General features: G+C 42.8%; 1 protein-coding gene across 2 annotated transcripts in view; it reads right to left on the reverse strand.

The window, feature by feature from the left end:
• Window positions 1–25,183, reverse strand: part of ANKRD6 (ankyrin repeat domain 6) — a 179,120-nt gene that overhangs the window by 81,077 nt on the left and 72,860 nt on the right. The window contains exon 1 of one of the 2 annotated variants that reach the window (XM_076003111.1): window positions 5,721–6,294. The exons of the other annotated variant lie outside the window; for it this stretch is intronic. The gene's annotated coding sequence lies outside the window, so the exon portion shown is untranslated. Of the gene's footprint in view, window positions 1–5,720; window positions 6,295–25,183 lie in introns of those variants that run through there. 2 annotated transcript variants of the gene reach the window in all.

The following is a 25,183-nucleotide window of genomic DNA, read 5'->3' on the forward strand; positions in this document are numbered from 1 at the left end:
GGGCGACCACTAACCCCTCCCAGCCACACACACTTGCTCCTGCGTATCAAAGCCTGCCACGTGATCCTCCAGAACCAGTTGCTGCTAACTCTCCGGTCTTTATTTCAGAGTCCTATTTTAGTCAATCACTCTGCCATGGGTATTTCCCCTTTTTTTTTTTGAGACAGAGTCTCACTCTGTTGCCTAGGCTGCAGTGCTGTGGCATCAGCCTAGCTCACAGCAACCTCAAACTCCTGGGCTCAAGCAATCCTGCTGCCTCAGCCTCCCGAGTAGCTGGGACTACAGGCATGTACCAACCATGCCCAGCTAATTTTTTCTATATATATTATTTGGCCAATTAATTTCTATTTATAGTAGAGACGGGGTCTCGCTCTTGCTCAGGCTGGTTTCGAACTCCTGACCTTGAGCAAATCGGCCACCTCGGCCTCCTAGAGAGCTAGGATTACAGGCGTGAGCCACTGCGCCACCGCGCCCGGCCGCGATGGGTATTTCTTAACCTAATGTCCATTTGACAGAAATTTCAGCTACCATGACAACTTCCTTCCATCCCCTATTTCCCCTAACCCATTGTGACCTCTAGTAACTCTTTTTAAAAGCTGCAACTATCAGCATGTCCAGGTTAGATGTGATTTCATGCTGATGGTGTCTGCCACCTGCAAAAGGAGACATCGTGGTCTGGAAACACCAGTACTGCATGGAGTCTCTCCACACCACTGTTCAAAGATGACCACATGTTGCCCCTTCTCAATTCTCTCCCAAGGCTGGCTGAGGCAGGAATGGGTAGAAGCAAGGGGAGAAGAGGGTCTATTTAAATACTTCACCCATACAGCATGCTTTGGGACCCTGGGCAGTTTATAAAACTAACTTCCTTGGGCCTTAGCATCCTCATCTATAAAATGGGGATAGTGATGGCAGCAACTGACTTTGCAGGGTAGCTAAGAGGATTACCCAAGGGAGTCAATAAGCATTGAGCACAGTACTTGGCACAGAAAAAGCACTCAGTAAATGTCAGGTACATGTATGCAAGTATAAAGTCAACAAGAAGCTAAATTCTCCAATTAGATTTCCACACTCTTCCCAACATTTAATCCTTCCTATTTCTCTTATGCCTTAGCCTTTTCTTTATAATTCCCAAAGGTTGCCCAAACTCTCTGGTCTCTTGGCCTTAGCACACAGCATGACACAGTGTTTGGCTTCAGCACAAAGCTTTGCTGGGATCAAGCGTCCCTGCAGAGTGAGATTAGGACTTCAGGTACAGCTGGCCATCAGGGAGGCCGCTAGGGTTCTCCCCCAAACTCACGTCATCACACACCAATCATCAGATACATGCATGCACGGTAGCTAAGGAAGATGCACTCTGACCTGGTGAACTCTGACCTCTGAGGAAGGCAATTCTTTAGTTAGGTGGAGGGCAGGCTTCACGGCAATGCCCCGCCTGAGTTGGCTTACTCCTCACATTCAGCATCTCCCTAACCCTGGTTTTGCCTGGTTATTTCCTAAAGGCTTTACTCCAAATTGTATGTTATTTATATTTTAAGCTTCAGTCAGATTAACCATGAGCAAGTGTAGTTCACAAATTTTTTTTTTTTTTTTTTACTAAAGAGACGGGGTCTCTGTCACCCAGGCTGGAGTACAATGGTTTGATCACAGCTCATTGCAGCACTGAACTCCCAGTTCATGTGATCCTCCCAGCTCAGTCTTCTCGAGTAGCTAGGACTACAGGTATGCACCACCATGCCCGAGTAATTTTTAACATTTTTTGTAAGGATCAGGTCTTGCTATGTTGCCTAGGCCGGTCTTGAACAACTGGCATCAAGTGATCCTCCTGCTTCCCAAAGTTTTGGGATTACAGGAGTGCGCCGCTGCTCCCAGCCTGGTCCGCTAAATTCTTTAGCCAATATCACATAACTGATGACAATTTGGTGTTTATGAATGATTCAAAATTACAATTCTACCACTCTTTATGAGAAAATAGTGGAACAGAAATGACACCAACCTTGAATTGCTTATTTACATCTAGAATCATCCCCAGAGATATTCATTCCTGAAAGTTTTAAACAGTCTTAAGAGAATATCCTGAGAGAGATGACTCTTATCTTAAATTTCTACAACAAATACATTTAATTAGTTGAGCTTCAGCAGTCTTCAGGAGGCAAGGAAATCACCAAGCTTAGGACTTTTCTAATAGTTCCAGGTTAACCCTGTGCCCTTCCCTCTACTGTTTGCTCACACACAGCAAGAGGCTTTGCTTTCTGGCCACAGGGAATTCACTATGATAGATGGAAGAGCTTTCTCTCTCTGGCGGGGGCCTGGGACCCAGTCTTTGGAGAGTTCTCTGTGGGGAGAATCCGTAGACTCTCTCCTGGGTGAATATTCTAGTCCCAGCAGCCCTTCTCCTGGGTGATTCTCCCAAAACCCTGGGTGAAGACAGTACCTTGCACTCTGACTTCAGGCAGATCACCTCTTTAATTATCTAGTTTAATGTCAAAACAAAAGGCATGGCAAGGCCGGGTGTGCTGGCTCACACCCGTAATCCTAGCACTCTGGGAGGCTGAGGCGGGTGGATTGCCCAAGGTCAGGAGTTCGAAACCAACCAGAGCAAGAGCTAGACCCTGTCTCTACTATAGAAATTAATTGGCCAATATATATATAGAAAAATTAGCCGGGCATGGTGGCACATGCCTGTAGTCCCAGCTATTCGGGAGGCTGAGGCAGCAGGATTGCTTGAGCCCAGGAGTTTGAGGTTGCTGTGAGGTAGGCTGATGCCACGGCACTCTCTAGCCTGGGCAACAAAGTGAGACCCTGTCAAAAAAAAAAAAAAAGGAAAGAGCCAGGGGTGGTGGCAGGGGATTAGGGGTAGGGTGGCAAGAACAAAGAGAAAAGACAGCTAGACACCAGTGCTAGGAAGGGATGCAGCTACTGATAAGAGGCTGCAAGCCCAGCTCCAGCCCTCCCAACCTGTCCTGCTCAAATCCCACCCTTGCCCCACTAGAAGTGTTCCACCCAGCCCAGTCTCTGCTCTCCAGATATCTGTTGAATAAATGAAGGATTTCTGTTAGAATTGATTACATTTTCATGGTCTGTATCATGTTTAAGGTTTTATTTTATAATTAAAACTAGAGGTGGGGAAAACCTAAAAATTGTATTTGTGCATACATATTTAAAATTTATTTTAAAAATGATACAGAGTATGCAAATCCTAAGTACACAGCATGCTGAACTTTCAAAACCAGAATGCGCCCGTTTGTAACTAGCACTTTAAGAATGACCAGCGTCCCAGAAGCCCCCTCACGTCCCTCCCAATCACTACCCCTCCAAAAGTAATCACTGTCCTAATTTCTAATATCAGTTTTGTCTGTTTTTGAACTTTATACAAATGGAACCAAATAGGATGTATTCTTTCCTGCCTAACTTCTTTCACTCAAGATTCTATTTGTGAAATTCATCAATAATGTTAGTTCTTTCCTTCTCACTGCTGTAGAGTGTTCCATTGTGTGACTATCCCAACTCACTTATCGATTCTTCTATTGAAGGGCGTTCAGGTAATTTTATATTTTGTATATTAAAAATAGTGCTCTATAAAAATGCTTCTACGCGTGTCTTTCAGTGACTATACAGACATACGTACACCTAGGAGTGGAATTGTTGGGTTGTAGGTATGCAAACATATATTCAACTTTGGCAGATGGTTCAATGCATATTCTTCACATTTGAATGCGCCCATCAGCCTGTCTGAAGCAAAGTTACATAAGAATAGATCTTTAGGTTTTTCTCAGGGCTTGTTTTCTTTTTCTCCAGGGTTCGTTACAGGGGAATTTGCTACCAACAACTTTCACAGCCACCCTGAGGGGAAGCAGTCAGCCTGGGTCTGGGACCCCCTTCACTGGAGCAGCCTCATGGATTCAGGGAAGGAGCAGCAGGTGGAATGGGAGGCTGCCATGACCACGCGGGGAGCGGGGCCCACCAAGCTGCATCCACCAGCGGAGCTGCAGGTCTCCGCAGCTGTAGGGAAGCGGCCTCCCTGCCGGTCCCGTCCCTCAGCCCCTTCTGCAGGTCCCCTTTCCTCTGCTTCAGAGACGTCTGCCTGGGAACCTCCCGGGCCCTGCACAACCCAAACGACCAGGTGGCTTAAGTGAGAATCTACAGTCTCCCTGCAGCGAGCCCGGGCTTCAGCATATTAGCCTCTTCATGCTGCAACCTAAAGAAAACATTGTTATTTTTGTTAACTGGACACCACTCCAAGAAGGCCGAGTAACAGATTGTGACATTTCTTGTAAATGTTGTGAAACACCAAGGTATATTACTAGGAAATGCAGAAGAGTAGGAAAAAAGAAGTCTTCAGATATAACAAGTGACAAGCAAATGTCACCATGGCAGTCTTTGAAATTAGGGCCAATAGGTGATATAGGTATTTTCTTGAAGTGTTAAAGAATTGTTTTCTCTTGAGGAACAGACTTCGTTTATAGCCAAATTTTCACAAGCTTGTCATGGGCTCCTGTCAACTTTTGGGGAAACACTAAGTGTTTTAATGTTTTGAATATTTGAAACCCTTCTGTTGACTTCAAGAGGCTGAAATTATACATCGATCTACTACCTACTCATCTCTTCACATTCCTGCAAATGGGGAATTGTTGAAAGTGGCAACTTGGACTTGATTGGGTTCCAGAAGCCCCCCTCAGCAATGGCGGAGACCCCCGATGTCCTTGGGAGGATTAGCTCAGCGACCCACTGACCCTCACAATTAGCATTTGCCCAGACTGAGCTCTGCCTCCCTCGGTGGACCCCAGGATCCGCCAAGGGCGCCCCTGGCTGCAGAACCAGGTGGGATTTGGCTGTTCCTGGTGTGTGCTGGGGTCTGGCTCTTTCCTAGCACAAGGGACCCAGACAGGGTGCCTCTGTCCTTGTCCCTTGTGGTTCTTTTTCCTCTTCTCTGTGCTAAGCTGGAAGGTTCTGGTTCACATTTGTGTGAAAGACCCATTTATAATAGATTCCCTCTCACTTCCAGCTTTGCCTAATGACTACTTTAATGACCGTATCTTCAAGCTCGGTCCCCTTCTGAGGTACTAGGGTTACGAGGTCAACATATCCATTTGGGGGAGACATAAGAGAGTTCCTAACACTCCCCATTTACAGAGGAGATGGAGGCTCAGAGAGGGAAAGTCATTTGCCCAGGTTTGAAGAGCTTGAACGAGAAAGACAGATGTCAAACATACAACCAGTGTTAGTTATGATTCCAGGGCTGTGTTTGCCTATTTGGTTACTGCCAATGTTCATTGTGCCAGGTGCAAATTGAAATAAACACCACTAGGAATTGCCTGTTTCCTCCACCACCGTTCACCCTATGACAATGACCGTAGCCCCTCCCAGGGACAGCTGAGGTTCCCACAGGTATAGTGACACCACTGCCCTTCACCCTGTGAGATTGATGGTAGCCCGTCCTAGGGGTGCCATTCGAGCCCCACAGCCAGGGATGCATCAAGAGCTGATGGTGAGCATGTTGAGCAGTGGGGTCCCTGTCACCCAGGGTAGTCACAGGCTATGTCCAGGACATGTCCCTTGGAAACATGAGTATGAAGCCCATGAGCTGAATCCATTATCAAAAATCAAACTTAATTGCCACTGTGAGAGCCTGTCAGCCTTAGGGGATGCCCATGTGTCCAATTTCCACCAGTAGATCTGGGTAAATATTATAGGAATAAGTCACCTGTTGTGTAGTTTACTTGTATATTTGGGGTCTGCTTAGCTCTGGGCTTTGATAATGGAGTTGCTTGTGATGTTCAATGTTGTAGTTCTATAGATGAAATCCTAGTTCAGCAAACTTCTGTGAAAAGCCAGACAGTAAATATTTTAGGCTATGCAGGCCATATGATTTCTGACACATTCTGCCATAGTACTATAAAAGCAATCATAGACAGTGTGTAAATAAATGTGCATGGCTAGGTTCCAATAAAACTTTATGAAAAACAGCTAATGGGTCAGATTTGGTCTTCAGGCCAGTTTGCTGATCCTTGGTTTAGGTAATAATTGATGAAGGGCAGTTTGAATCACAGTCAATGATCATCCTATGATTAGGCATTCAGTTTCTACCATAACCCAATAGCAAAACTAGAATCTGCTTTTCAAATGGTGCATGCATGTCTACAGAGCAAGGTAGAACCTCATACTTAAACCTGGGATTTTGTGCTATGACAGTTCTGTTAAACTTGCCAGAGCTTCTAATCTACATGTCTGATTACCATGGACATGAGTCTTTTAGGTCAGGAGTCCCCAACCTATGGTGAGTTGTATAATTGTTAGTATATATTGCAATGTAATAGAAATAAAGGGTACAATCAACGCAGAAAAAAAAAAAAAAATCTTTAGGCCGGGCACAGTGGCTCACACCTGTAATCCTAGCACTCTGGGAGGCCGAGGCGGGTAGATCACTCAAGGTCAGGAGTTCAAAACCAGCCTGAGCAAGAGCAAGTTCCCATCTCTACTAAAAAAAAAAAAAGAAATCAATTGACCAACTAAATACAGATAAAATTAGCCGGGCATGGTGGTGCATGCCTGTAGTCCCAGCTACTTGGGAGGCTGAGGCAGAAGGATTGCTTGAGCCCAGGAGTTTGAGGTTGCTGTGAGCTAGGCTGACATCATGGCACTCTAGCCCGGGCAACAGTGAGAGTCAGTCTCAAAAAATAAAAATAAAAAATAAGTAGATCTTTAATATACTTATAAACAACAACAAACAAATTAGAGTTGAACAATGACTGCCTAAATATTATCAACTGTGAAATTACTAACAGAGGCAGCTGGCCCTGACAGCACAGCCCTCCACTCTAGGTCAAATACTAATACAACAGCAGCCTGTCCCCTTCCACTGCAGAAGAAAATCACTTCGCTCACCGGGCTGACATCAAATGCCAGTTGCCGGAAAAGGAAACCAAGAACATTTAGTCTGACTTTTTAATCAAATTAGGCTTTAAAAATAATTGAATGTATTCCGATGGGAGATTTTCTTAGTCTACTTTGTGTTGCTGTAACAGGATGCCCGAGACTGGCAATTTATAACAAATTTATTTCTCTTGGAGGCTGGGAAGTCCAAGACGGACGGGCGAGCAACTGGCAAGCCTTCTTGCTGCGTCATCTAATGGTGATAGATGCGGGGGCCTGAATTTACCCATCTATTGCGAACCCATTCCTGTGATAAGGGCACTAATCCCTTGATAAGGGCATTAGTCCACTGACCACCTCTTAATGGTGTCCCACCTCTTAATACTGTTACAAAGGAAATTAAATTTCAACATGAGTTTTGGAGGGGACAACCATTCAAACCATACCATAGAGATGAAAACAACAAATAGAAACATAACACTTTGTAAATCATGTGTTTTCCAGCCTATACATTAAGACTCTAACACTCAGTGACAACATTGATCGCTACTGGATAATTTTATCAAAACAAAGCTCCAAAGGAAAGGCCCCTTTATTCACAGCTTTGGAAATTCCTCCCCATGATATGATAGTCTTCTACAGCATTGCCTAAAAGTTTCCATGGTTTGAGAAGACTCGAGTTTTCAAGTAGAAGTCCAGTTAATTCACCGAGTTACCAAATGATCTAGCATTTCCACTCCTAGGTAAACACCTAAGTGAACTGAATACATATGACCACACAAAATCTGTATACATTCTCAGCATCATTATTCGTAACAGGCCAAAAGTAGAAAGCCCTCAAATGTCTATCAACTAGTGAATAAACAAAGTTTAGTATATCCATACAATGAATATTATTCAGCCATAAAAAGGGATGACACATGCTGTGACATGGATGGACCTTGAAAACACTGATGTAAGAGAAGCCAGACACAGAAGATCACACTGTATGCTTCTATTTATATGAAATGTCCAGAAAACACAAGTCCATAGAGACAGAAAGCAGATTAGTGGTTGCCAGGAGAGAAGAGTGGGGAATGGCTTTTAATAGGTATGAGATTTCTTTTTAGGGTAATGAAAATGTTCTGGATTTAGTGGAGATGATTGACATTTTTGTGAATATACTAAAAACCATAGACATGTACAATTTAAAAGGGTGAATTTTATGGTATGTAAAATATATCTTAATTTAAAGAAAATTCTAGTTAAGTGCTAGGGCACTGAAATCAAACAGCCATGGATTAATTCCAATCTGCTGCATGCAATCATGCTGTATGCTATGGGGAAGTCAAACCCTGTAAGCCTCATTTTTCTCCCCTGTAAAATGGGGATTATAAAAGAATTATCAATATGGCTACTGTGAGAACCAAAGAAAGCAATAAACATTAAGTGTTTGGCAAAGTACTGAATAAACTACTATAGTGAAAGAAATAGGAACGGGCTCTTAACCAACTTATCATTCCTGGCATATGTCAATGATTTCTATCAGACCCAATAAAGGATATAATATCATAAGGAGTTAAATTAGTAGATACTGTTCAGTCAGAGGAAAACCCTGCTACCAAGGAAGAAAATGTCCACAAGTAGAGAACCAGCAATTGATACTGCAGCCATGGCAAGAGCTGTTTCCAGAGGCCCCCACTGGTGAGCTGTCCAGGGAGCCCCTACTGGAGTTAGCTGAGAACTGGCTGGGCAGGTTGCCACCCAGAGGCAGGTAACACCCCCAGAGGCCTGGAAACAAGACACCACCAGACCTGACGGCTTCCTACCCTACCCCTTCACCCTCGGGTACAGGCAAGAGCACCAACACCAGGCCTGCAGAAGGGAGCAAAGGCATGTCCCATCACAATAGCTCTGAAACCACTCAGCAGGGCTGGGTCCTGTTGGAGGTGGCAGGAGAAAGGTGTGATAATGCTGGTTTCCCACTTCCAAGACCCAACATTCCCCAGATCCACCACTGCCCCCTACACATCTGCCTCGACTTGTTGCTAGAGCATATTATATGTAATCCCCTAAACGACAAGTTGTAGTAGAATTTTTCTAGTTATTACTCTTAGCAGTGCCCAGAACAGTATCCCATAAATCAGAAGTTTTCTTAGAAGTGGTATTTCAGGGATGGCAGTTCAACATTTAACCCCATAATTACCAAGAACCGCGGGCAGGGGCGCTCTCCTCCTAGCGCTTGGGACGCGCACCTCAGTGAGTGCCTCGCAGCGAGAGGGTGCTATGTAACAGGGATGCCCCGTTTTTTTTTAATTTTCCTTTCTCCCCTAAATTTGATTTACTGCAGTTTAAAAGTATATTATCACAATGCTTTTGGCTTTTTTTTAACTTTGCAATGTCATTAAGCTTGTTATACTGTTTTGTTTTGTTTTTTTTTAATTCTATTTTGACTGGTATATACATTTCTTCTCTTAAATTTTCAGGGCTGGCTGGGCGCAGTGACTCATACTTGTAATCCTAGCACTCTGGGAGGCTGAAGCGGAAGGATTTCTCGAGCCTAGGAATATGAGCTCGCGGTGAGCTATGACGACATTGCTGTACTCTAGTCTGAGTGGGTGACAGAGCGAGACTGTCTCTAAAAAATTTTCGTGGCTTGGAGAAACAGCCTTTAAAATCAGATGGTTAACATTTTAGAGTCAGATAATTTTAGGATCAAATTATGTCCTACTTCTTTCTGGCTATTTTGCTATGGAGAAGCTGCTTAACTTCTGAGTCTCAGCTGTTTCTTTCGTAAACTGCATATTATCTACTTAACAGGATAGTTGTGAAAATTAAATAAGTTTACATAGAATGTTTAGTCCAGATGCCAAATTTTAATAATGGTCAGTAAATGGCAATCCCTATTATTCTTGCTGTTATTAGCTAAGACTACCATATTTAATTCAAGCTCAATATTGCTTTCTTCAAGATTTAGTTCAGTCTTCTGGGGTTTGAGAAACTTCAGAAATAACACCTGGCCTCCTGAGAACCCTGTGAACGTACTTAACACACCAGAAGTTCTGGGTTTTTTTTGTTGTTCTTAGAGTCTGTTGCCCCAGGTAGAGTGCAGTGGTGTGATCCCAGCTCACACCAACCTCAGACTCCTGGGCTCAAGCGATCCTCCTGCCTCGTCCTCCCAAGTAACTGGAACTACAGGTGCATGCCACCAAGCCCAGCTAATTTTTTCTATGTTTAGTAGAGACAGGGTCTCACTTCTGCTCAGGGTGGTCTCAATCTGACCTCAAGGGATCCTCCCTGCTTCAGCCTCCCAGAGTGTTAAAAGTTCTGGGTTTAAATGAAGTATTTCTCTGACCTCAGAAATAAAGTCGCATGGAGAATCCTTGTTACAGATACCTCTTGTGCACCCCTTCATCATTCTCTCAGCTCCACCACTTTAGCTACTGGCTGCTACAACGAGAACAACCAGACAGTAAAGCTACACAGCACCTCACCTGGGATGGAGTTCTCTGTGACACAATGGAGTGGGACTCCCACAAGAAACTTGTCACAACCCAGAGGTGTGGAGAGTTTACACAGGTAGAGCCACCCTGAGACTTGTGATAGAGATATTCGGTGGACAAGTCCCAGAATCTTGAACTCCCAAATTCCCCTGAAATTTCTGGGCCAGCCCCTCCTTGCTAGAAGGGAGTAGCCTTTTCTTGCCTAGACATCCTGCAAAGACCTCACCTGAGGCAGCTGCCTCAAGGTGATGCTTCCCTTCCCCAAACCTTCCACAGCAGCTGATAATTATAGTCGGGTCTCCGCATAGCCTATAGGGCCCCTGCAGGGAATAGCCTTGTTCTAAAGGACTTGCAGGACCCACTGTTATGTACTGATGAGATTGGGGGAACAGGTGAGGAGGGTGATGGGGTGGAATGTCAGGCTAGATCGGTGAGATGAGAGACTTCACCTACAGAGGAGCACTCTGTGGACTTGTGGTTTAGTATCCTAGCACAGACACCTGAAGCTGGTCCTCGTACACTGGGATGGCTCCTTGAAGCCTGAGCACAATGACAGCCTAATGGAAATTAAATGGAGATCCTGATATTACCTTGGAAGAATATTGAGGAAGATGTCAGAAGGCTCAAGGGTGGGCATGCTAGAGTGGATTTATTATGAGATCAGAAGAATCCATCATCTGACCATGATCCCAGGAAGGCTGAGGGGTCACTTTCTTATAAAGGGATAAATACACCAGTTCTGTCCTCAGCTGAATTGACAGGAAGAGACAGTGCCATGGTATTGGGCTTTTGAATTAAAGGGGGATGGTAAGAATCCAAAATAGAGGCCACGCAGTGACAGTTAACCAGAGGCTAGATGGATTTCAATACCATAACTGACTGTGAGACCAGAGTGGCAATCAGGGTGCTTTGGCCATTGGGTATTTGTGGCAATGGCTGATTGGCAAGATGGATGGAAAATCGACTAGCATGTTACTTCACGTGTGTAAAAGATGGGAGAGGAGAACTAGAGAGCAGAGGCTGACACCAATGTTGCCATCTACACACTCAGAGTCCACTGGCTGAGGAAAGAGGCCAGGTCTCCTTGAGGGGGGCCCTGGCCATACCCACACACAATTCGTACGATAAACATTTCACTGATCCTTCTACTAAAGGACTTGTCACCACATACTAGGATCGCAGGCAGACACTGGGGGAAGTGGAATGCTAGATCTTTCAAAGACTGTTGGATAAGGGTCTGAGCTAACCCTGGTATCATGGAACCTAAAAGGTGGTTCTCCAGTTGGAGCAGGGGCTTATGGAATCCAGGGGACAAACAGCTGTGGCCATGTCTGATTCACAGTGGGCCTCATGGGTCCACACAAGCACCTGGTAGTTATTCCCCAGTCCCCAAGTGTGCAATTCAGACGGACATGCTTAGAAGCTGGCAGAACTCTAATAATGGCTGCCTGAATGAGTCAGGACACTCCACAGAAAAGACCTAATTTTTCTTGTCTATAAAGAAAAACAGCGTCCTGCTCCCGGAATAATAGCCATCATCCATAATAGTACATTTTCCTTTACAAGACAGCATGAAGAAATATCCACACCATATTTGCATTTTGCCATGTCTGACATTTCTTGCATTTCCAAGACATTTAAGCAACCTAAAGCCTACCCAACATCACGCAGGCCAAATGTAAAATATCACTTAAAACCCAGGAACAAATGGACACTTGGCAATTTAAAATTAAGCAGTAAAAAGTTACTCATTTAGGCAAATAAAATCCCCTACTTTCCTCACAAAGTTACATTCTTTTTAATAAACCAGAAATAGAAGTTTGTTAAATAACAAAAAAAAAAAAACAGCACCAGTTTCTGAAATTAAATCTAAAAGGCTCTGTAATTAAGAATACCTTTGAGTTAATTTTTATTCTTCTCACCAGAGTAGATTGTGGAGTGAAGTGATTTAGCCCTGAATTACTTATACTGGTGATCTTAAATAATTTCAGGGGTCAGAGCCGATCCAAACAGTGAGACAAAATTCTTGAGGTTAAAGAACCATGTCCTACTCTAATTTATCCCTTATTTGCCTTCATTGCTTTGGTAGAGTAGGTAGTCATTAAATAGTTGGTAAGAGTCATGTTTCTATATAGCAAGAGACTTCTAGAAAAGTGGTACCAGGTACGAGGACTTTAATATAAGGATTTAGTATCCTGCACCATCTTCGCCTTCCATGCCTCAGGGGGATCAAACAGCTGATGAGGGGAAGTTGCCCTGTATAGAGGCATACCACGCACAGAAGCAGAGAACACAGGAAAAGTACATTCTAAAATATTTTAAAAATAGGAAAGGAATTACAAAAGTTATACACATTATTCATTGAAAGTGTCATATAAGCAATTAATGGAAAATTGTTACATTCACAACTTTTATCATTCTGGAGTCATAACTAAATTAGGAGGTAGCAATTCCTCGTTTTAAATGCTTATATACACAGTTTTCATGAACACTACGAATATTATTTAAAGCTTCTTGCTTCTGGCCTATTAATGCTAATTTGGGTTAAGACACTACTACTTGGAAATATATGAACTTGTTTCAATGTATATTTTAACAAAAATCATAGTAGAGAAAACAGTCTCACAAGGTATGCTTATGGGAACGGAAGAATAGATTTAAAGTAATTTTAGCAAATTCAGATATTTACTTTTTAACTTTTATCCAAAATAAGATAACTCGTTTCATTTTCAAATTCATCTTCAATCTACAGTAGCCAATTCTAGTAGTTTATCTTGTAACATTAAAGTTTGCTTCCAATGAAAAATGAATTTCTAAATCCATGAATTTCCTATATATGGATGATCTTCTAATGACAACTAAAATCAAAATGTTTGAATTCAAAAATTGTACGTGTATAATCACATGTAGATTCTGTTCACTTGTTACTAAACTATGGAATATGTCATAAAAAAAAAAATCAGTTGAAACTCTTCCTCCAAGGTTTTTATTTTCCTTCTGATCTTATCTGGCATTTAAAAACACGGGACTTTTCTTCCTTGCATGAGATTAAAACAAAGGTATCAGACATTCACATTTGTTTTTAAAGTTGAAACCAAGTTGGTTTCTTATCTTAAGATTAGGAGTTCCTACATTAGATAGAACTTTCCCCTTGACAAGCATTACACTTCAGCATGCAATAACTAGTGTTTACAATCACCTTCTACTTAGCAGGGAATAAGGAGAATATTGCCTTTAACAGATTAGCCTTCATGTAGATTCATAACTTTTACCACATCACTAAGCCTACTGTGTACTTCTGACTTTTTTCCCACAGCAAAGCATTCTTGATGAAGGAAAAAGTATGTTGGTTTACATTTTGGCACAGTCTTCTTCAGCTTCCCAGTTACTCTAGAATGTTTTCCTATATTGTGGCAACACCATTAGCACATTCTCATATGTAGAACTTTTAAAATCCAAACCATATTTGCTGATAATACTCATGCACTTGGATGTTGCAGCACTGTTAATGTATACAGCAATTGCTATAATCATTTCTAAACACTTACTCTCTTCTATACTTGTCACAAGCCAACAAGCTAACACTAGACTACACTTTGAGAAGCACTGCCCTGAAAGACAGAAGACTTGATTGCTTCAACAACCACAGAAAATTGCTGGGGATAAAAGGAGATGAAGAAACCCAGAAATTAACTATTAGCTGATATGTCTCTCAAGTCTTATGTGTGACCTTGGATCTCATTTAAACCTAAAATTTTATGTGATAACCAGAAAAATTTGAATAATTGCTGATTATAATGATATTAAGGAACAATTGTTATTTTTGAATGTGATAAAGATATATTTGTTTTTTAGAAGAGTGTATTTAGAGATAAACTAAAATACTGTAGTCACAGATGAAATGGCATGCTTTCTGGGATGTGTCACAAAGTAACCTGGGATTTGGGAAAAGTAGAGATAAAGACTGGACACGTTCTGATAATTGTTGAAGCTAAAGGGATTGGTACATAAGGTCCATTATACTATTCCTGCTACTTTTATAATTATTTTAGAGATGGGGTCTCATTATGTTGCCCAGGTTGGTCTCAAAGTCCTGGGCTCAAATGACTCTCCTGCCTCAGCCTCCAAAGTAGCTGGGACTATAGGCTTGCACCACCACACCTGACTCTTATAATAAAAGTTTTTAAACAATTGAGAAAATATCCAGTGACAAAAGCTACTATGAACAATTGGTATTAATAATTACAGACTTTTTTTTTTTTTTTTAATGGTAGGACATAGTATGTGTAAGCTATTCAGGCCATGATAATGGTTAGTGCAGTGGTGGATCATGGAGACCCAAACAGCTGGGCTGGTTTTAGGGTAGTTCTCAATCTTTTAAATCCAGGTCTCTTAAAGTATTTTCTGGGTATAATGCAGTCTAGATACTGAGATTTTTTATTTTTACTATTACAAAAATAGATGCCTAGAACATGATTTTTAAAATTCTACAACCTTCCTCCCCTTAAACTTACACACACACACACACACACACACACACACCTCTTACTCTTCAAATACACCCCTCCCTATTAAAAATCACTATTGCTGGCACAGCTGCTCGTGATTCAACCCTCTTGAGCAATAGCCTCTCTAAACTTGAACCGATAGTGGCAGTGGACTGAACTCTCAGTTCTAGCTGATGACCCAGCTTCTCCTGTTCCCTACCCTTCTGGATCTCTCTCCTCAGTTTCCTCAAAACTTAGTTTCCCTGATACAGTCTAACCCCAAATTCTACAGCTTTCCTCCTTTAGATTTGAAGCCTAATAAATTCAGCTCTCACAGATCATGTGTTCTCCTATCTGAATCGCTTGGGTGACTTATGTTACCTTCTTGGTCATGCCCCCTTTTCACTATTCCAGATTTAAGGTGTCTGACAATGAAATCCAGGTTTTTGTGATCTAGGCAGCCCCTCAGAGTAGGCTACGTGCCTTTGCAAACCAAGCTCTAACTACGAGCACCTGTCCATTTATTAAGTCGCTACTGGATTCACTTAGCATCTGAATTGAACATGGATTTCAGGTGAAGAAACATCAATGGCTACTAGTATCTGAAAAATACCAGCGTGCAAACTCTAAAATCTTGCCATGGTGGCAGGGGCGTGGGGTTCCTGCAGACAGTGTGAAGTGATACCTTCACTGTGCAAGTGTGTAACTGCACTCTGCAGTGGGGCTTCCCCAAACCCTGCACGGCCGGCTTCATACTTTTATAATTAGAAATAGTTTCTAAAATAATACAAATTCTCATTGTGAAACCAGATTCAAATATGAAAGCAAAATTCCCCATAATCTCCTCCTCTCTATCCCAATTCCCTTCCTATAGGAAACCACTTTTCTAGTTTGGTGTCATCCTTTCCAGACTATTTCTGTGCACATACACATACAGAGTAGCACAATTCATACTCTCTTAATCGTAGGCAGTTGTATGTATACATTTTAATATAAATGGCATATGTGCCATTTGCAACTTGCTTTTTAAAAAACTGCTATATAATATTCTATGGTACACTATAGTTTATTTAACCATTCCCTTATTTAACCAACCATTTACTATTTTTTCCTTTTTTGAGACAGAGTCTCACTTTGTTGCCCAGGCTAGAGTGAGTGCCATGGCGTCAGCCTAGCTCACAGCAACCTCAAACTCCTGGGCTCAAGCAATCCTCCTGCCTCAGCCTCCCAAGTACCTGGGACTACAGGCATGCGCCACCATGCCCGGCTAATTTTTTATTTCATATATATATAATATATATATTAGTTGGCCAATTAATTTCTTTCTATTTGTAGTAGAGACAGGGTCTCTCTTGCTCAGGCTGGTCTCGAACTCCTGACCTGGAGCAATCCGCCCGCCTCGGCCTCCCAGAGTGCTAGGATTACAGGCACGAGCCACTGCGCCCGGCCCCTATTACTTTTTTCTATTACATATAATGTTGCAAGGAACAAATGTCTTTGTACCCATCATACTCATTTCCAGATAGGTAAATGAAGGTAAAGAAAATGTAGCTATCTTATCCAGGTTTGCAGATGTCCTGGAGCAGAACAGAGAGGACCCATCAGGCTGCTTGGCTTGCTTTGCAAGGTTCTCCGTACATAAGAGCGTTCATTTTGCTTAATCAGTCTGATGCCTTAATGTAGGAGTGTGCGCGCACACACAGACACACATATTTGAGTTAATGTGGTGGGGAAGTCTTTGGAGACAACTATCAGATCAGTTACATTCCTTAACTAACTGCCAAACATGTCTTCTGCACATGGGGCCACAAGGGAGGACAGTCGCGCAGCATTCACCAAGAGCACGTCCCACCACTCTGAGCCCCAAAGCAGTGCAGCTTCAAGAGCCGAGTTCACGGCAGCACACGCTTTCTTTCCAATGGCGCTCCCATTACTGCTTTCTAAAGAGGCAGCTGGGCAACACAAAGGGTTTTACAGCCCTGCCTGGAAGCCAGGTGAAACCCAGGAAGGACAGGGTGGGAGTGGTAAGAGCTTTTTACTATGGGCCACATCCTCCAGACAACCCAAGGCATTGGCCCCATTACACTCATATGTCACAGATGAGGACAGTGAACCAGAGAGGATGCCTGCACAACTGGTACTTGGTAGGGGTGGACATGAACCCAGGCTAACTCCAGGGCAACTGCTCTGAACCACTGTATGTTGCCTCCCTAGCTTCAAGAAGAAAAAAAAAAAAAAATCAACTTTCTACATTAGGCCAAGTATAGTCCAAGTTTTATAATACTCTTTCAGGTAAAACACATTTTGACTTAAATTTGCCCTGCATATGGTCTATGGAGCGAGGCCCTAAATTCTCGGTCACTGCTGCCGGGGCTTCTCTGTAGAGCTTCCTGCTCAGTGCAGAAGAGTTCCACGAATTTTATGGCCAGGCACAGGGCAACAGTTCAGCCAAACAACCACATGTGCACCATCGCGTTCTATATTTAGTGAAACCAAAAGTACAAACTCAGTATTTAATAGATCTGTGTGTATTTTAAACTCTTGTTTTACTCTATTGCCTCACCTGTCAAAATAGAGTGGCTAGGGAAACACGCAGTTGATAGCAGTGGAGTTTTTCAAACCAAATACTTTTTCTCAGTGGCTAATTTTTAAAAATTTTACCCCATTTTGTATTACAAGCCTTTGGGGCTTACTGCTTAAAAACACTTAATGAAAGCCAAAGTTTCACATTTGGGGGGCACATTTCTTTCTACTTCCTAAATCAGGATTGCCTTTAGATATGGAATTCAGATATCATTACTCACAATAAAGTTAATCATAAGATTTAAATATACATTCTGTTTTAATGAACTTAATTAAGGCAGCGATTGGGGACCCTTACTCTTGTTTAAGACTTCGAATGCCTTCTCTTTTCCCTAAAGAAGACTATGTGCTCTACTTAGCTGAGCTGGGACACCAAGGAGAGTCCTGCTGATGCTTTGCCAGGTTTCTCGGGGGCTTCCCCTTCCAGCTGCCAGGTGTGCAGCACCACCTCGCAAAGTCAGGCAGGAGGGGCAAGAACGAGGAACACCCCCCCCCTCGGGCATTAGCTCGAGTCTACAATGTTTTTGGCAGGTCTGAAAGGACTAGCTGCCCCCCTCGTCCAATGCTACAGCCATCATATTACCCAGTTCTATTTTCTGTACAACAGTCAACACCATTTGAACTCATCTTGTTTGTTAATTTACTTGAGTCTGGTTTGCCTCCCCCATGCCCCCAGCAACCCCAAGAGAGCAGGAGCCTTGTCAACGTTCGCCACTGGAGCCCCGAGCCTGGCGCAGGCCCTGGGCACAGCAGCGCGTATGCGTATCTGTTGAATGGAAGGGTCAACAAATGGATGAGTTGAAGAGGAGATGTCTAGTCAAGTACGTAAACATAGGAGCTGAAGACTGACATAATCACCTTATTCACCAAAAATCACTTTACAAACTTGCTGGCTGGGAAAAGCCAGAAATCTTCATTCCTCCCCACTCAGACACAAGTTTTAATTTTTTTTTTAAATTGTGTTTTGTTTCGCTTTATAATTATTTCAAAAATATTAGGCAGTAAAGTGTTTTTGCCACATGGATGAGTTGTATAAAGGTGAAGGCAGGCTTTTTAGTGTGCCCGTCACCTGTTGGGTACAGTGTACACTGTTCTGGTAAGTTTTTATTCCTCACCCCCTGCTTACTTTTTTATGCTACTTTTCAAGTTCAGAAAAGAACTTCTCTGTAAAACAGGGTTTTCTGTTATTTTTTCTTTTGCAAAGGCAACAGCCACAGGGTAATTATAGGCTTTACACCTAACAGGACCATAAATTAATGGAAAAGCTTCGTATTTCCCAGAACTCCTTTGACTGTCAGAAAGAATCTGTTAGGGTGACAACATGACATCCACTCAGTGGTTAGAGACAAATGCTTCAAGTCAGCCATAAAATTGTCTAATTGTCTTTGAAAATTAAACTCTTACAGCAGAGCCACATTTATCTGCATTAATATTGTGACTTGGCATAGGAGAAAAAATAAAAAGAGACCTACTGCCCCATCATCTAGGGAATTACTTTTTCCAGGGCATCAGCTTGTAATTTAACAATGCAATAAGCATTTGACTAACAATACCCCAATATTCTGGGCATGCAGATGTATTCAAGTCACCTTGGAAAGACACAGAGCCTCAAAACATGCACGTATATACTGAATCTCAGAAAACCAAGTATTTATTGTCACCAGGTACTACCTGCCTTCCCCAGGTCTCAGATGCCAACTCAGAAAAGGTTGCTTATACCCATCCCACTCAGTCACTCTACATGGAAGACGGAAAGAGGGCTGCTTTAGGGGGAGCATGGTGGTCATGGAAAGAAGCATTTACACACACACGCGTGCGCGCAAACACACTCGGTCATGGTGGCTGGCGGCAAAGGGCTACTTGCACAGATCGGGGTCCCTGCAATAATGGAACAGCAGCATTCTTTGTACCCCTGTAATACTCTGAAATAAACGTTTTAGTTAAATGGCACAAAAGTAATTCATGTAACTCAAAGTTATAAGTGTGCCCATCACCAGATAGCAAGCATTATACCCTTTTGGTGTGAATTTACCCATCTCTTCTACTCTCCTCCCACCTGCCTGGTTTCCACTGAGTTTTGTACCATATGTGCACATGAGCATTGATCAGTTAGTTCAAGAGTGAGTACATGTGTTTGTTTTTCCATTCTTGCTATACTTCGCTTAGAAGAATGGTCTCCAGTGCCAACCAGGTTGTTACAAAGGGTATTGTTCACTTTTATGGCTGAGTTGTACTCCATGGTATACATATACCACATTCTATTAATCCACTCATGTATTGATGAGCATTTGCGTTGTTTCCACATCTTTGCAATGGTGAATTGTGCTGCTATAAACATTCAAGTGCAGATGTCTTTTTGATAAAATGGCTTTTTTCCCTTTGAGTACATACCCAGTAGTGGGATTGCTGGATCAAATGGAAGGTCCACTTGTAGTTCTTTGAGATTTTTCCATACTACTTTCCATAGAGGGTGTACTAGTTTGCAGTCCCCCAGCAACAGTGTATGAGTGTTCCTATCTCTCTGCATCTATGCACCTGTTATTTTGAGACTTTTGGATAAAAGCCATTCTCACTGGAGTGAGGTGATACCTCATTGTGGTTTTAATTAAACCCCATTAAAAAGTGGGCAAAAGACATGATCAGAAGCCTTTTAAAAGATTAATGGCCAATAAACATGTGAAAAAATATTCAATGTCTCTAATAATCAGGGAAATATAAACAGCATTTTTCCTTAACTGGATATCTGCTTAGCCAGCGGGCTTGCTAACTTGCCCATTTACTGGGGCAGAGGTAAAAAAAACTGAGGATGGTCCAGAGAAGACTACAGAGCAAAGGGTACCAGGTTCCAGATTCTGAGACACATGGAATCAGGTCCCATGGCGTGACTACCAGGAGGCAGGGGGCACCATGGGGCAGTGAAGGGCTGCCTATCTTGTTAGGTTGCTGTAAGTTGTCAAATGAATAATGTCAACAGAATAATGCCTATTACTAAGTGTTCCAAGTGCTAGTGATTAAACTTATTACTTCACATAAAGCCTCCCTTCCACAGGACAGCATGACCTTGGGTAAGTCCCTAACTTCTTTGGGCCTCAGTCTGTAAAAGCAAAGTGATTTATTTCACAGGGTTGTATCTGTGTGTGTTAGGAGCCTAGTACCTTCACTAAGCTTTCAAGACATTGATTCATTCGTTGAATGAACACTGAGCAGCTAGGAAGTGCCAGGCACACAACAGCAAAACAGATAAGCTCCCTACCTTCATGGAGCTTGAAGTCTAGTGGGGAAGGCCAACACTGAACAAGGAACTCTAAGTGTGATATGCTTTTAAAGGAAAGTGTAATGTGCTCTGGTGACATATCTGACAAAATGAACCTGTAACATCCCAGAAATGCCCTTTAAAGAAGGGGAATTTCAGCTGACAAATGGGTTAATGAGTCAGATGAAAAAGCACTTCAAATGGCATAAATAGCATGTGCAAAAGCCCAGGGTCCAGAATTGGTACAGCACATTAGAAAAGCTAGACGAAGTTCAGTATGAACAGATGACAAAAAGCAAAGGGGGGAGTGTGACTTAAGTATATGTCAACTTGGTTGGGCCACAGGGTACCCAGATATTTGGTCAAACATTCTGTTTCCATGATAATGTTTTTGGATGAGATTAATATTTAAATCAATAGACTGAGTAAAACATTGTCATCCATAGTGTGGATGGGCCTCCTCCAATTCAGCTGAAGGCCTGAATAGAACCCAAAGACCAGCCCATTCCAAGCAAGAGAATTCTTGAGATTGACGTCAGACTTCATCTACAACACTGGCTCTCCCTGGTTCTAGACAGAAGGCCTCTGCCTTTCTTTGAGACAAAGTCTCACTTTGTTCCCCAGGCTAGAGTGAGTACCATGGCGTCAGCCTAGCTCACATCAACCTCAATCTCCTGGGCTCAAGCGATCCTACTGCCTCAGCCTCCCGAGTAGCTGGGACTACAGGCATGCACCACCATGCCTGGCTAGTTTTTTCTATGTATATTTTTAGTTGGTCAATTAATTTCTTTCTATTTTTAGTAGAGATGGGGTCTCGCTCTTGCTCAGGCTGGTTTCGAACTCCTGCCCTCGAACGATCTGCCCGTCTTGGCCTCCCAGAGTGCTAGGGTTATAGGCATGAGCCACCTCGCCCGGCCAAGGCCTCTGTCTTGAACTGCACCATCAGCTCTCTTTAGGTCTCCAATCTGCTGGCCTTAGGACTCAAACTGCACCATTGACCCTGCTGGGTTTCCAGCATGCTGGCCCACCCTGCAGATTTTGAACTAACCGGCTTTCATAATGGCATGAGTGAACTCCTTATACTAAGTATTTCTATCTATAGATACATCCTATTGGTCTTTTTCCCAGGAGAATCCCAGAGAGACACGGTGGTGCTATAGGTGAGATCACCCAAGTGTCTAGTGAGCCCAGTGGATAAGTCACAGGATGTGAAATCAAGGAAGGGATACAGGGCAATTGTGAGCCCGGGGGGTGGGGGGGGGGCATTGTAGAGGAAGGTCCATGACACCAGCTCTGATTTTAAACGCTCTGCCATGGTACAGCAGGAAGGCTGGAGGGACGGGGCAGTGGCGGAGCTGGGAGCTATCAGTATGAGCTGTTGTGCTGCAGCACGAGCAGATGCCAGAGGCTTGGACCAGTGTGCTGGGGAGATGCAGAGATAGAAAGATCCATAAAGTATCAACAAGTTTTGACCCACATGGTTGGATAGCAATGCCTTGTCTCTTAGAAAAGGGAGATAAAATATTCTAATCCTCCTTCAAGGAAAGTACTTGCTAGTAAAATAGATTCATTGGTTCTTCCAATTGGAACACATTTATTCGCCCATATCTTCCACTGTATTGATTCTGTCATCTCCTTTCCTCAGCCTAACGGTGACATAACTACGGGAACAGGAGCTAAGAACGAACAGATGGGCACACTTTGGCTGGACTCCCAGACAGGAGCACACCTTCCACCCACTGCAGGTGGATGCGTGCTCACAAGCCACTGAGCCACCTCTCATTGCTACAGACACATGGCTCTCTGCCACAATGATTTATCACATATCTTTCACTTATGACTCCCAAAGTAAACTAAGGATAATAATGCCTTCCCATTACATTTTGTGTATGTGTGTGGTGAAAACAAACAGAACAGTCTTTTAAACTCCTCACATTCAAATGTAGAAATTTAATAACTACATCTGTCCTTTGAAGCAAACCTTATTGCCGATACGGAGAAAGTGTGAGTGGTCTAGACAGGAGATCAAACCACCCACAACACAATCCTTTAAGCCAAAGCCTAATCCAGAACAAGGCTCTAACTCTCTTCAATTCTATGAAGACAGAGAGGAGAGGACACTGCAGAAGAAAAGTTTGAAGCTAGCAAAGAATGTTTCATGAGGTTTCAGGAAAGAAACTGTCTCTATATAACAAAAGTACAAGGTGAAGCAGCAAATGCTGATATAGAAGCTGCAGCAAGTTATCCAGAAGATCTAGCTAAGATCACTGATGAAGGTGTCTACATTGAATGACAGATTTTCAATATAGATGAATCAGCCTTCTATTGAAGATGCCATCTAGGACTTTCATACCTAGAGAGGCAAAGTTGATGCCTAGCTTCAAAGCTTCAAAGGACTGGCTGACTCTCCTGGTAGGGGCTAATGCACCTGGTTGAAGTTGAAACCAATACTCATGTACCATTCTAAAAATCCTAGGTTGTTTAAGAATTATGCTAAATCTACTCTGCATAACCTCTGTGAATGTTACAAAGCTTGGATGATGGCACATGTATTTAGAGCATGGTTTAGAAATGTTTTAAGTCCATTTTAGAGACCTACTGCTCAGAAAAAAAAATTCCCTTAAAGATATTTAAAATATACATTCTATTGAGCTCTTGATGACCAGGTGCATTGTTAGTATAAGGAAATTAATGTTTTCATGGCTGCCATCAGAGCATCCATTCTGCAGCCAATGGATCAAGGAGTAATTTCAACTTTCAAGTATTATTTAAGAATATTAAATACATTTTGTAAGGTTATAGCTGCCACATCCCTCTGAGGGATGTGGGCATAGTAAGTTGAAAACATTCTGGAAAGGATTCACCATTCTAGATGCCATTAACAACATTCACAATTCAGAGGTGGTCAAAATATCAACATTTAACAGGAGTTTGTAAGCAGTTGATTCCACCCCTGGATGACTTTGCAGTTTCAATACTTCAGTGGAGGAAGTAACTGCAGATGTGGTAGAAATAACAAAAGAACAGGAATTAGAAGTGGGGCCCGAAGATGTGACAACTGAAATCTCATGTTAAAACCTGAGCAAATGAGGAGTTGTCTCTAATGGATGAGGAAAGAAAGTGGTTTCTTGAGATGAAATCTACTCCTGGTGAAGATGCTGTGAAGATTGTTGAAATGACAAAGAATTTGGAGTGTTATATAAAACTTACTTGATAAAGCAGCAGGTTTAAGAGGATTGACAAATTTTGCAAGAAGTTCTACCATCAGCAAAATGCTATCAAGCAGCATCACATACTAGAGAGAAATCTTTCATAAAAGGAAGAGTTAATCAAAACAGCAAACTTCTTTGTAGCCTTAAGAAATTTCTACAGGCACCCCAACCTTCAGCAACCACTACCTTGATCAGTCAGCCACCATCAACATCGAGGTTAAGATCCTACACCAGCAAAATGATTACAACTCACTAAAGGCTCAGATGATAATCATTTTTAAAGTTAAGGTATATACTTTTTTTTTTTTAGACATAATACTATTGTATACTTAACAGACTACAGCAGCAGTCCAATTTTTTTGGCTCCAGGGACCAGTTTCATGGCAGATAATATCTCCACGGGCCAGGGTGGGGAGGGATGGTTAAGGGTGATTCAAGTGCATTACACTTACTGTGCAGTAAACCTCTCTGCTAATGATAATCTGCATTTGCAGCCGCTCCCCAGCGCTAGCATCACCGCCTCAGCTCCACCTCAGATCAGGCACTAGATTCTCATAAGGAGCACGCACTACCTAGATCCCTCACACGCGCAGTCTACGGTAGGGTTTGCACTTTGAGAATCTAATGCCGCCGCTGATTGGACAGGAGGAGGCGCTTATGCAGTGATGTGAGCGATGGGGAGTGGCTGTAAATACAGATGAAGCTTCACTCTCACCCGCCACTCGCCTCCTGCTGTGTGTCCCAGTTCCTAACAGGCCACAGACTGTTCTGCAGCCCAGGGGTTGGGGACTGCAGGAATACATGCAGTACATGCGAATATTACCTTTATATGCACTGGGGAACTAAAACAATTAGTGTGACTTGTATTGAGGGATTTGCCTTATTGCAGAGGTCTGGAACCAAACCTGTAACATCTCCAAAGATGCTACCTAACTCGTGAAGGTTAATTTTATGTATCAACTCAACCGAGTTCAGGGATGCCCAGACATCAGGTTAAACATTACTTATGATGTAAGGATGTTTCTGGAAAGTAGCATCTGAGTTGTTCAACTCAACAAAGCAGACTGCCCTCCCCAGTGTGGGTAAGCTTTAGCCAATCTATTAGAGGCCTGAAAAGAACAAGAAGGCAGAGGATGGTCGACATCTCTGCCCGATTGTTGAGCTGGGAACCTCCTCCTGCCCTTGGCACTTTCTGCTTTTTAGGCCTTCAGACTTGCACTGGAATCTATCCCACCTGCTCTCCAGCTCAAGCCTTCAAACTGCATCGCTGGTTTTCCTGGGTCTCCGGCTTGA

The sequence above is a fragment of the Microcebus murinus genome, chromosome 5 (genome assembly GCF_040939455.1).
Source record: "Microcebus murinus isolate Inina chromosome 5, M.murinus_Inina_mat1.0, whole genome shotgun sequence".
NCBI classification, from domain to species: domain Eukaryota; kingdom Metazoa; phylum Chordata; class Mammalia; order Primates; family Cheirogaleidae; genus Microcebus; species Microcebus murinus.